The sequence below is a fragment of the Triticum dicoccoides genome, chromosome 3B (assembly GCF_002162155.2).
Source record: "Triticum dicoccoides isolate Atlit2015 ecotype Zavitan chromosome 3B, WEW_v2.0, whole genome shotgun sequence".
Taxonomy (NCBI): Eukaryota; Viridiplantae; Streptophyta; class Magnoliopsida; order Poales; family Poaceae; genus Triticum; species Triticum dicoccoides.
In genome coordinates this window covers 284,561,078-284,572,173 of record NC_041385.1, presented here as the reverse complement: position 1 = coordinate 284,572,173, position 11,096 = coordinate 284,561,078, and positions in this window count along the sequence as shown.

Sequence of the window (11,096 nt, the reverse complement as noted above, 5' to 3'; positions counted from 1 at the left end):
GCCATGGCCATGGCGCCGCTGCCTCTGCGCCCTCCGGCCACCGGATCTGCCCGCCGGCGAACCTGCCGCCGCCCCCGTGCGCCGGCCGGCGCCCCGTCGCCGCCCGGGATCTCGCCGGCGTCCGTCCCGTCCGCATCCATCCCGCGGGGTGGATGAGATCCACCAATCCGCCCATCCAAACACCGCGTCCGCGCACGGATCTCTCCGTCCCGGAACGGCTCCGTCCCGATTTAGCGAGGTTGATTTCTGCTGTCTCAGATCTGTGTAATTTTCATGCCATGTTCATCATGTCATATCTCCTAGCATATAGCTCCGTTTTGTGCGTGTAATATATCAAAATGTTCATCATGAGATGATATTCATTTCATTACTTTGTGCCATGCTTGGTTGAGTCCATCTTGATTCCCGAATCATCGTTGCAAGAGTGCTATATGATGTTAACCTGCTGAAACTATTATAACTTGGTGATTTGTCTTTTTCATTGCATTTTGTGTGTGCATCTTATGAGCTTGATATCTACATGAGTTTGTTCTATATCATGCCATATTAACAGTGGTGAAATCCATGTATTTTTGTGAGTCTTGTAGTGAGTGCATCGAGCTCGTGAAATAGGGTACTTGCTGTTGTTGTTTTGCTAGGCTGATCTGCTATATCCTGATGCTATGTAAACTTGCTGCTACAAGTCATTCTATGCATAATCTGGAGACGTTCACTAAGGATGTTTTGTTATACATGTAATGCTCTATCCATCCACGGCCTTGGTTGCATTTATAGCCTGTTGTAGCTTGTTGTAATCTTGATCTCAAATTGCCATAAAATGTTTGTCAGCCTGTTAACATTAAGTTCAGTTTTGCCATGAGCTTTGCTAGTGATCCATGCACCCTATGAACTTGCTCTTGCCATGATTAGCTTCATAAACATGCCATCTTACTATTGGTCACCTTGCCATACCATGTAATGCTCTGTGGTGAGTGGTACAAGCTCACCAACATGCCTACTTATCGTTGTTCTTGCCATGTATGAATCTGTCATATCATTTGCCATGTTTGCATGGATCCTACCATCTTTTTTGTTGATCTTTAGAATTAGTTCAGTAAGGGAGTTTTGTTCTTTGTCTTTAGTATTAGCATGCCATGCCTTTGTTTGCCATGATAAGTTCCTGTAACATGTTGTTTGATAGCTCTAAACATTGCAACCTGATGTTATTTCTGCTGTCTGAAACTGTTATTATTTGCAATCTTGCCATGTCCTTTTGAGCATGTTATAGTGTTTTCTGGAGATAGCTCAGTGTTCATGTTTTGTCATGCTTTACCTGTACTTCATGCCCATGCCTTTTGCTATTATGTTGGGTTGTTGTAGCTTGTTGATTTGATGCTTGCTAGATGCCTATTTGCTGTTTTGGACAGCTTGTCCTTTAAACTTGTGGAGTGTATGTGTTGAACCGTTGCTCCGTTTTGAGTGTGCTCTATATGAAACTTGCTTAGAATTGCATGTAGTTTAATATTATCATGTTGCATCCTTGTTTTGAGGTGTTTTCTTGATGTTTGGATGCATTTAGCATCAATACCATAGTTAACTTGTTTTGCTCATATCTTCTAGGTCGTAGCTCCGAATTAAATGAACCTTATATGTAACTTGACTAGAATCTCGTGTAGATCATCTTGGTGCATCTTAACTTGCTTTTTAACAACTCGAACATAAGGTTTATTCAGTTCTGGACCAATTTTGAAACTTACATATGAGGACTTACCGGATTTGTTATATGTTGTTTCCGGCCTCATTTAAACTTGCTTTGATGTGTTGTTCTTGTTTGCATCATCTCTTGCCATGAGTAGCTTCATGTAGTCTTGTCTTGCATCATACTTGGTTGAGCATCATGCATTGTGTAATGCCCCGGATACAACTTTCCTTATTCGTAACTCCAACTCTTGCCTTTTCCGGAGATGTGATATGATATTTCCTCCGTGGTTGGGTTTTGTCTGTTGTTTTGCATTTTGTTCTTGTTATGCATCTCATCTCATAGCATCATGTGCATCGCATCCATATGTTTTCATAAAACTTGCATCCGTTTGGGTTCTCCCGGTTCTCTCCGTTGTCCGTTCGGAGTCCAGACACACTTGCACGCGCCCGCGGCAGCTTTGTAATATTATTTTATAAGTGACATAAAAATGTTCACGGAATGGGTTGCAACTCGTTGTGTGGTCTTATTATAGTGTAGACAGGCCGCCTGTCAAGTTTCGTCGCATTCGGAGTCCGTTTGACTGCCCAACCGTTAAATATGTAACCGTGATATAGTCAGTATATTCGTCGGACGTTTCGGTCTCCGAAATCGTGCCGGGCTGCATTTCTCCTCTCTCTCCTATCAGCCCAAGCCTCTCTCTCACACAGCCCACCTAACCTTCCCCTCGATCCGGAGCCGTCCGATGTCGATCTGAGGCCCCGAAACGCTCCAAAACCCCCCTAGACCAAACCCTAGCCAAAAACTGCTATATAAACGCCCTCCCCTTGCCATTTTTGGGCTAAACCTACCCCTAGCTTCCTCCCCAGCGCCCGCAGCCGCAGCCAGCGCCAGGCCCAGCCGAAGCCAGCCAGGCCCAGCGCCCCCTTCCAGCCTGCCCGCGGCCCAGCTCCGACCGACCGGCCCAAGGCCCAGGGTGAGCAGCCCCCTCCAGATCCCCCTCCTGTGCACTGTTGGGCCAATCAGTTTCGGCCCACGTAGGTTTTTTTTTAGCATCTGCGAATTTGTCTATTTATCCGAGGATTAACAGTTTTACAGAAAACCCCCTGATATTCATGCATTTAATATCTCACAAACTGTGCATCGGATTAAAATAATTTATATATGTAAAATGCTCAGAAAATTGTGTAGATTAATAATATGCCACTTTCATCTATGTTAAAAATGTTTAACATGCTGTTTGTGTTTATTTTGCATAATGCCATGCTAAAATGATTTATTTCATAACTAAATAACCGTAGCTCCGAATTTAATAAACTTTATATGTAAATGGGGTGGAAAAATGCCTAGATTAACTTGGTGCACTTTATGTTGCTGTTTAACAACATTAAAATTGTGTTTAGGGCAGAACAGTACCGAATCTAAAATATGCATATGGGGATTTTCCGGAATTGTTGTTTGTTGTTCCGGCCTCATTTAAACTTGTCTAGATAGGTATTTTTCATATGCTTCACCTCATTTCCATGTTTAATAACATTCAATATTGTTGGGTACATAACCGAGATCAAACTAAATAATTGATGTGGTGTTTCGTCAATATGCAACTCGTTGCATATTGAGCTCCACTTAACTTGTAGTATTGTTTGTTGCACTTTGCCATGCCATGCCTCATTAAACCGGACATGCATCATACTTGTTTGTGCATCATGTCATGTTCATGCTTGTGCATTTACCATGTTGTTTGTTTCTTTCCGGTGTTGCTTCTAGTTCCGGTAACGTTGCGATTGTGAGGATTCGTTCAACTGCTCCCGTTCGTCTTCTTCATGAACTTGTTCTTCTTCCTTGCGGGATTTCAGGCAAGATGACCGCTACCCTGGATCTCACTACTATCATTGCTATGCTAGTTGCTTCGTTCTATCGCTTTGTTGCGCTACCTATCATCTGTTTGTCGAGCCATCCCAAATTGCCATGAACCTCTGACCTTTGACACCCTTCCTAGCAAACCACTGCTTGGCTATGTTACCGCTTTGCTCAGCCCCTCTTATAGCGTTGCTAGTTGCAGGTGAAGTTGAAGATTGCTCCATGGTGGACATGATTTTGTTGGGATATCACAATATCTCTTATATTATTAATGCATCTATATACTTGGTAAAGGGTGGAAGGCTCGGCCTTATGCCTGGTGTTTTGTTCCACTCTTGCCGCCCTAGTTTCCGTCATACCGGTGTTATGTTCCCTGATTTTGCGTTCCTTACGCGGTCGGGTGATTTATGGGACCCCCTTGACAGTTCGCTTTGAATAAAACTCCTCCAGCAAGGCCCAACCTTGGTTTTACCATTTGCCTCACCACCACCTATATTTCCCTTGGGAGTAATTAAACCAAGGGTCATCTTTATTACAGCCCCCCCCCCGGGCCAGTGCTTGTCTAAGTGTTGGTCCAAACTAGAGCATCGTGCGGGGCTATCCCTTGGCAACTTGGGTTACGTCGATTCCTGTACGCTTTGCTTATCCGGTGTTGCCCTGAGAACGAGATATGTGCAGCTCCTATCGGGATTGTCGGCGCATCAGGCGGTCTTGCTGGTCTTGTTTTACCATTGTCGAAATGTCTTGTAAACCGGGATTCCGAGTCTGATCGGGTCTTCCTGAGAGAAGGTCTATTCCTTCGTTGATCGCGAGAGCTTGTCATGGGCTAAGTTGGGACACCCCTGCAGGGTATAATCTTTTGAAAGCCGTGCCTGCGGTTATTGGCAGATGGGAATTTGTTAATGTCCAGTTGTAGATAACTTGACACCAGATCCGAATTAAAATGCATCAACCTTGTGTGTAGACGTGATGGTCTCTTTTCGGTGGAGTCCGGGAAGTGAACACGGTTTCTGGGTTATGTTTGACGTAAGTAGAAGTTCAGGATCACTTCTTGATCATTGCTAGCTTCACGACCGTTCCGCTTGCTCTCTTCTCGCTCTTATTTGCGTATGTTAGCCACCATATATGCTTAGTCGCTGCTGCAGCCTCACCACTTTACCCCTTCCTTTCCCTTTAAGCTTTGCTAGTTTTGATACCCATGGTAATGGGATTGCTGAGTCCTCGTGGCTCACAGATTACTACAACAACAATTTCAGGTACAAGTTATGCGATGATCATGACGCGAGAGCGATGTTTGCTTGCGTTGAGTTCTTCTTATGCTTCTTCGATCAGGGGATAGGTTCCAGGTCGGTAGCCTGGGCTAGCAGGGTGGATGTCATTTGAGTTTCTGTTTGTGTTTCATCCGTAGTCGGATGATGTTCTTATGTATTGTGATGTTGTATTCATGTGGCATTGTATGCCTTATGTATGTATCCCCATCTATAATGTAATGTTGATGTAATGATATCCACCTTGCAAAAGCGTTTCAATATGCGGGTCTATCCTTGGTGGGACCTTCGAGTTCCTTTTGGATAGGGTCGCATATTGGGCGTGACAAGTTGGTAATCAGAGCCACGACCGACCATAGGAGCCCCCTTGATTGTTGGATGTTGTTGAGTCTAGAAGAAAACTATTTTGAGTCTTAGGATTATATATATCGGAGAGTAGGATTCTTTTTACTCCTCAGCCCCCTTCGTCGCTCTGGTGAGGACTCTTGACGTAGATGTTTTGTCTTTCCTCTCCTCAAATTTCACTAATTTTTTTTAGGATCATGCGGGTATCTTGGAATCGTTCCGATGGTTTTGTGACGAGAACATTGTTCTTGGTGCCTCCTGTCTATTTATGTGGCTTTGACCCGGGGAGTTGAGCTCTGAGGTGTTGTCGTCACAATTTTATCGTTGCGGTTCTGGAATACCTGAGTTTTGCCGACATCGAAAATCTCTTTTATGCAGTTGTTGGTGAGATAACCTCGACGTCACCCAGTACTGGGGAGTTCGGGAGTATTGCCATAACTCGTATAACGGATGCTTTTCGAAGGTTGAGGTACACGATTTCCGAAGGTTTCTTGGTTATGTGTTGACGGATGGATACAACTGGATGTAGGTATTGTTAGTTTGGGTGAGATATATTGCTTCCCCTGTATCCCCAACACCAGATTGCATAACCAGAAAGTTTCGAGAGTTTTATAGGTGGGAATTCAAGTAGCTCCTAGAATATATTTTCGACAGATGCATGATATGAGATTGGGGTTTGACGTCTAGTGGTCCGCCTTTCCATGGTCGTTTTTACAGTGGTCTCGTTGTGTCTTAAAGAACCCTTGGCTATGCTGGTTCGGGGACACTTCGTATGTCATGTGCACTGCCTTGTACATGATGGTGCTGTACAATCGAGCCCGTGTGGGCCCCACCATGAAAACTTCGAACGAAATCTCTATCTTATGTTTGTTCCGGCTTATTCTGCAAGCCAAATCCTTTGTTTTGTTTTATTTGTGGTATTCGAGTTGCTTCAAAGTCAAGTGTTGATTCCATACCTTTCAAGCGGTGTTCTCATATTTCTATGGGAGTACTAATCCTTTTGATCATTGAGGTTGTCATGTTAATTCTTTTCCAACCGGCGTGCTTCTCTTCAAGTGGATCCGATCATTTTCAACATCCGCAAGATCAACTCTAAGTTTTCTCACCGGTATTTGTGTCATCCGTCCCCAAGTTGCCTTTGTTTTCCCGCCCTCCCCCCTTTTTCTTCAAGGACTCATTTATTTTAATCAAGTATCCATTTATTCATGTGAAGTCTCTTCACTCTTTTCAATCAATGTTCTAATCCGGTGATCCCTCGTGAAGTTGCTCACGAGCTACAAGTTCATCAATCTTCATTCTCGTATTCTTCTCCGGTGGATCCATTTCAAGCCTTCAGTGTTGATCATATTCTTTTCCTCGTGTCAAATGCTTTTCCATGTCGATGCACCTCTTAATCACTCACCTCTCTCTATTCTTATCCGGAGTGCTGAAGATATCTCACAAGACTTATGTTTCCATTCTCAATCCGTTCAAGATATTTCGAGGTTGTTATCTCATTCAAGCCATTTAATTCAACCGGTGCAACCTCTCTTTAAAATTATTTCAACGGTGTTCCTTTTCAGTGGGCCCTAACCCACAGGTCTTTTCCCAGGATCTTACCTGACTCTTCTAATTTTCCCCGGAGTTATTCCTAATTCTTTTCAAAGTGTGACGTAAGAATGAATTCCATCAGTCACATGCCTTTTTACAAGATCGATTTCAAATTATTTTTCCTTGTTGGCTCAACCTCTTTGTTTTTCATTCTCCCGGAGTATCTCAGTAATTTTGCTGGTGTTCCTCGTCGCCTTTTGAAGAACGAAGAAGAGTTTTCCTCTCAATCTTGCCCGTTCTCTCGAAGATCCGTTGTTCTAGCTTCTTGTTACCCTCGAGAATTATTTCAGTTTGTCAGATATTCTTTCTTACCCATCCGAAGTATTTCAGGAGTTGATTTCCTTTTCATTTCACCGGAGGCCATCATTCCAGTTATCGTTCTCTATTTATCTCGGTGCTTCGTACAAGTGTTCTTTAATCAGCTCATGATCTCTTTGTCCTTTTGCATCTAAATCCCTTCTAGCATATTTGTTCTTCTAATTCTTCCCGGTGTTTCATTCTCTTTCATCAGTCATTTTCGAATTCTTACGGTGGTTCGTTCCAGATTTCTCTTCCTTTGTTATCATATCAATTTATTCATTGTTTCCAAATTCCACCAGTGGTTCCATCAAGACCTTCTCAAGTTTGCGCTATATCTCTCTTAATCCTTTCTACTGGAATAAGTAGTATGCCAAATCTGTTGCTTGTCATCAATTTAAATTGGTGAAGGATAGGCATAACGTAATTCTTATTATTGTTTCATCCAAGTTATCTAGTTTCTTCTTTCCGGAGTTGTTCATCATGTCACATTTCCCGGTTCGAGATGCTTCATCTTTTCTTTTCAGGAGTTCCAAGTTTTCCGCATTATCTCATCGCGAAACTCCATCTAAATCATTGCAAGGCTTCACCTTGTGTTTTCAACTTCTCCTTCTTTTTATCATCCTTTTATTACCGGAGTTCTTCATGGAGGCTCTACATGGTGGTTCGTCAAGGATTCCTTTCATCCTTCAATTCTTCTTCAAGATTTCTCTCGAAGTTATGACCCGCCAAGCTATACTCTAAAATAAACATGGTGCTCAACACATGTCTTGTTTTGAGGAGTTCAAGTATTCTTCTTTTGCATTTCGAAGTGCAATTCTTTCTACCTTATCTCTTGAGATGGTGTTATGTCATTCTTGACAATTTCCCTTCATGCTTCATGATTCACATGTTGTCAAGAATGAGGTATTTTAAATCCATCAATCTCTTCATTGGAGTTATCTTGGGCTATATTTCACCTAAAGCTTTCCCTAAGGATTGTTGCTATTTATGGTGCTTATAAATGACCCAAGTTCTTCATTTGTCCTCCCGGTGAAATAAGTTTCTTGTCTCCTTGTTGACCTCAATCCAATCTATTGTTTCCGTTAGTGGCAGAATTTCGCCTCAATTTTGAGAAGTTTTCCATAAGCCCACTACAAGCTTATTCTTTTCGTTGTTGGTTTTCCAACAACCCCGTTGTAACCATCTTGGAAGGGTGCTTTCCAAGCTCATTTGTGGCACAAGTTGGCATTTTCTTCTCCATTCTTTTATTCCAGTGATCTATCTTCTATTCGTTCTTCCGAAGGCATTGTGATGTTGCTCTTTTCACTCATCATCTTGTTTTGTCAAGATCATGTTCTTTTCCATGCTTATCCACTTAACCGGAGAGTTGTGTTCTCATTCAAGTTCTTTCATCTTATCAAGTTTTGCCTCTCTTTTCAACCTGAGTGCTGTCTGAAATCCTTCTTACCCCTTGTGCCATTCCTTCAATAGTTTTGGAGGCAGTGTGTTGTTGATTTCATCAAGTATCCTCTCATCTTGTCAAGTTCATGTTCTATTTCTTCCATTTACAGTCGGAGTGCTGTCAAAATTATATCATTCTTATTCATTCTTATCTCGTTTTAACCAGAGTGGTTTCAATTCCTTCTTGTCCATTGTGCTCGTCATTCATGTCTTTGTAACCTTCAAGTTATCGTAATGTTCCTTGTTCCTCTTTTCTAACGGATTGTTTGCAATCTCGTTCATCTCTAATTGCTCAACCTCTCAAGGTTCGTGGTTTCACTCATTGGTCAAAGAAGCAACTTATTTTTACCGCTTATCTTCCTCTTCCTTTTCCCTCCGGTGCCATCCTAGATCTCAGGACGAGATCCTCTCGTAGTGGTGGAGTGTTGTAACGCCCCGGATACAACTTTCCTTATTCGTAACTCCAACTCTTGCCTTTTCTGGAGATGCGATATGATATTTCCTCCGTGGTTGGGTTTTGTCTATTGTTTTGCATTTTGTTCTTGTTATGCATCTCATCTCATAGCATCATGTGCATCGCATCCATATGTTTTCATAAAACTTGCATCCGTTTGGGTTCTCCCGGTTCTCTCCGTTGTCCGTTCGGAGTCCAGACACACTCGCACGCGCCCGCGGCACCTCCATAATATAATTTTATAAGTGGCATAAAAATGTTCTCGGAATGGGTTGCAACTTGTCGTGCGGTCTTATTATAGTGTAGACAGGCCGCCTGTCAAGTTTCGTCGCATTCGGAGTCCGTTTGACTGCCCAACCGTTAAATATGTAACCGCGATATAGTCGGTATATTCGTCGGACGTTTCGGTCTCCGAAATCGTGCCGGGCTGCATTTCTCCTCTCTCTCCTATCAGCCCAAGCCTCTCTCTCACACAGCCCACCTAACCTTCCCCTCGATCCGGAGCCGTCCGATGTCGATCTGAGGCCCCGAAACGCTCCAAAACCCCCCTAGACCAAACCCTAGCCAAAAACTGCTATATAAACGCCCTCCCTTTGCCATTTTTGGGCTAAACCTACCCCTAGCTTCCTCCCCAGCGCCCGTAGCCGCAGCCAGCACCAGGCCCAGCCGAAGCCAGCCAGGCCCAACGCCCCCTTCCAGCCTGCCCGCGGCCCAGCTCCGACCGACCGGCTCAAGGCCCAGGGTGAGCAGCCCCCTCCAGATCCCCCTCCTGTGCACTATTGGGCCAATCGGTTTCGGCCCACGTAGGTGTTTTTTAGCATCTGCGAATTTGTCTATTTATCCGAGGATTAACAGTTTTACAGAAAACCCCTTGATATTCATGCATTTAATATCTCACAAACTGTGCATCGGATTAAAATAATTTATATATGTAAAATGCTCAGAAAATTGTGTAGATTAATAATATGCCACTTTCATCTATGTTAAAAATGTTTAACATGCTGTTTGTGTTTATTTTGCATAATGCCATGCTAAAATGATTTATTTCATAACTAAATAACCGTAGCTCCGAATTTAATAAACTTTATATGTAGATGGGATGGAAAAATGCCTAGATTAACTTGGTGCACTTTATGTTGCTATTTAACAACATTAAAATTGTGTTTAGGGCAGAACAGTACCGAATCTAAAATATGCATATGGGGATTTTTCGGAATTGTTGTTTGTTGTTCCGGCCTCATTTAAACTTGTCTAGATAGGTAGTTTTTCATATGATTCACCTCATTTCCATGTTTAATAACATTCAATATTGTTGGGTACATAACCGAGATCAAACTAAATAATTGATGTGGTGTTTCGTCAATATGCAACTCGTTGCATATTGAGCTCCATTTAACTTGTAGTATTGTTTGTTGCACTTTGCCATGCCATGCCTCATTAAACCGGACATGCATCATACTTGTTTGTGCATCATGTCATGTTCATGCTTGTGCATTTACCATGTTGTTTGTTTCTTTCCGGTGTTGCTTCTAGTTCCGGTAACGTTGCGATTGTGAGGATTCGTTCGACTGCTCCCGTTCGTCTTCTTCATGGACTCGTTCTTCTTCCTTGCGGGATTTCAGGCAAGATGACCGCTACCCTGGATCTCACTACTATCATTGCTATGCTAGTTGCTTCGTTCTATCGCTTTGTTGCGCTACCTATCATCTGTTTGTCGAGCCATCCCAAATTGCCATGAACCTCTGACCTTTGACACCCTTCCTAGCAAACCACTGCTTGGCTATGTTACCGCTTTGCTCAGCCCTCTTATAGCGTTGCTAGTTGCAGGTGAAGTTGAAGATTGCTCCATGGTGGACAGGATTTTGTTGGGATATCACAATATCTCTTATATTATTAATGCATCTATATACTTGGTAAAGGGTGGAAGGCTCGGCCTTATGCCTGGTGTTTTGTTCCACTCTTGCCGCCCTAGTTTCCGTCATACCGGTGTTATGTTCCCTGATTTTGCGTTCCTTACGCGGTCGGGTGATTTATGGGACCCCCTTGACAGTTCGCTTTGAATAAAACTCCTCCAGCAAGGCCCAACCTTGGTTTTACCATTTGCCTCACCACCACCTATATTTCCCTTGGGAGTAATTAAACCAAGGGTCATCTTTATTAC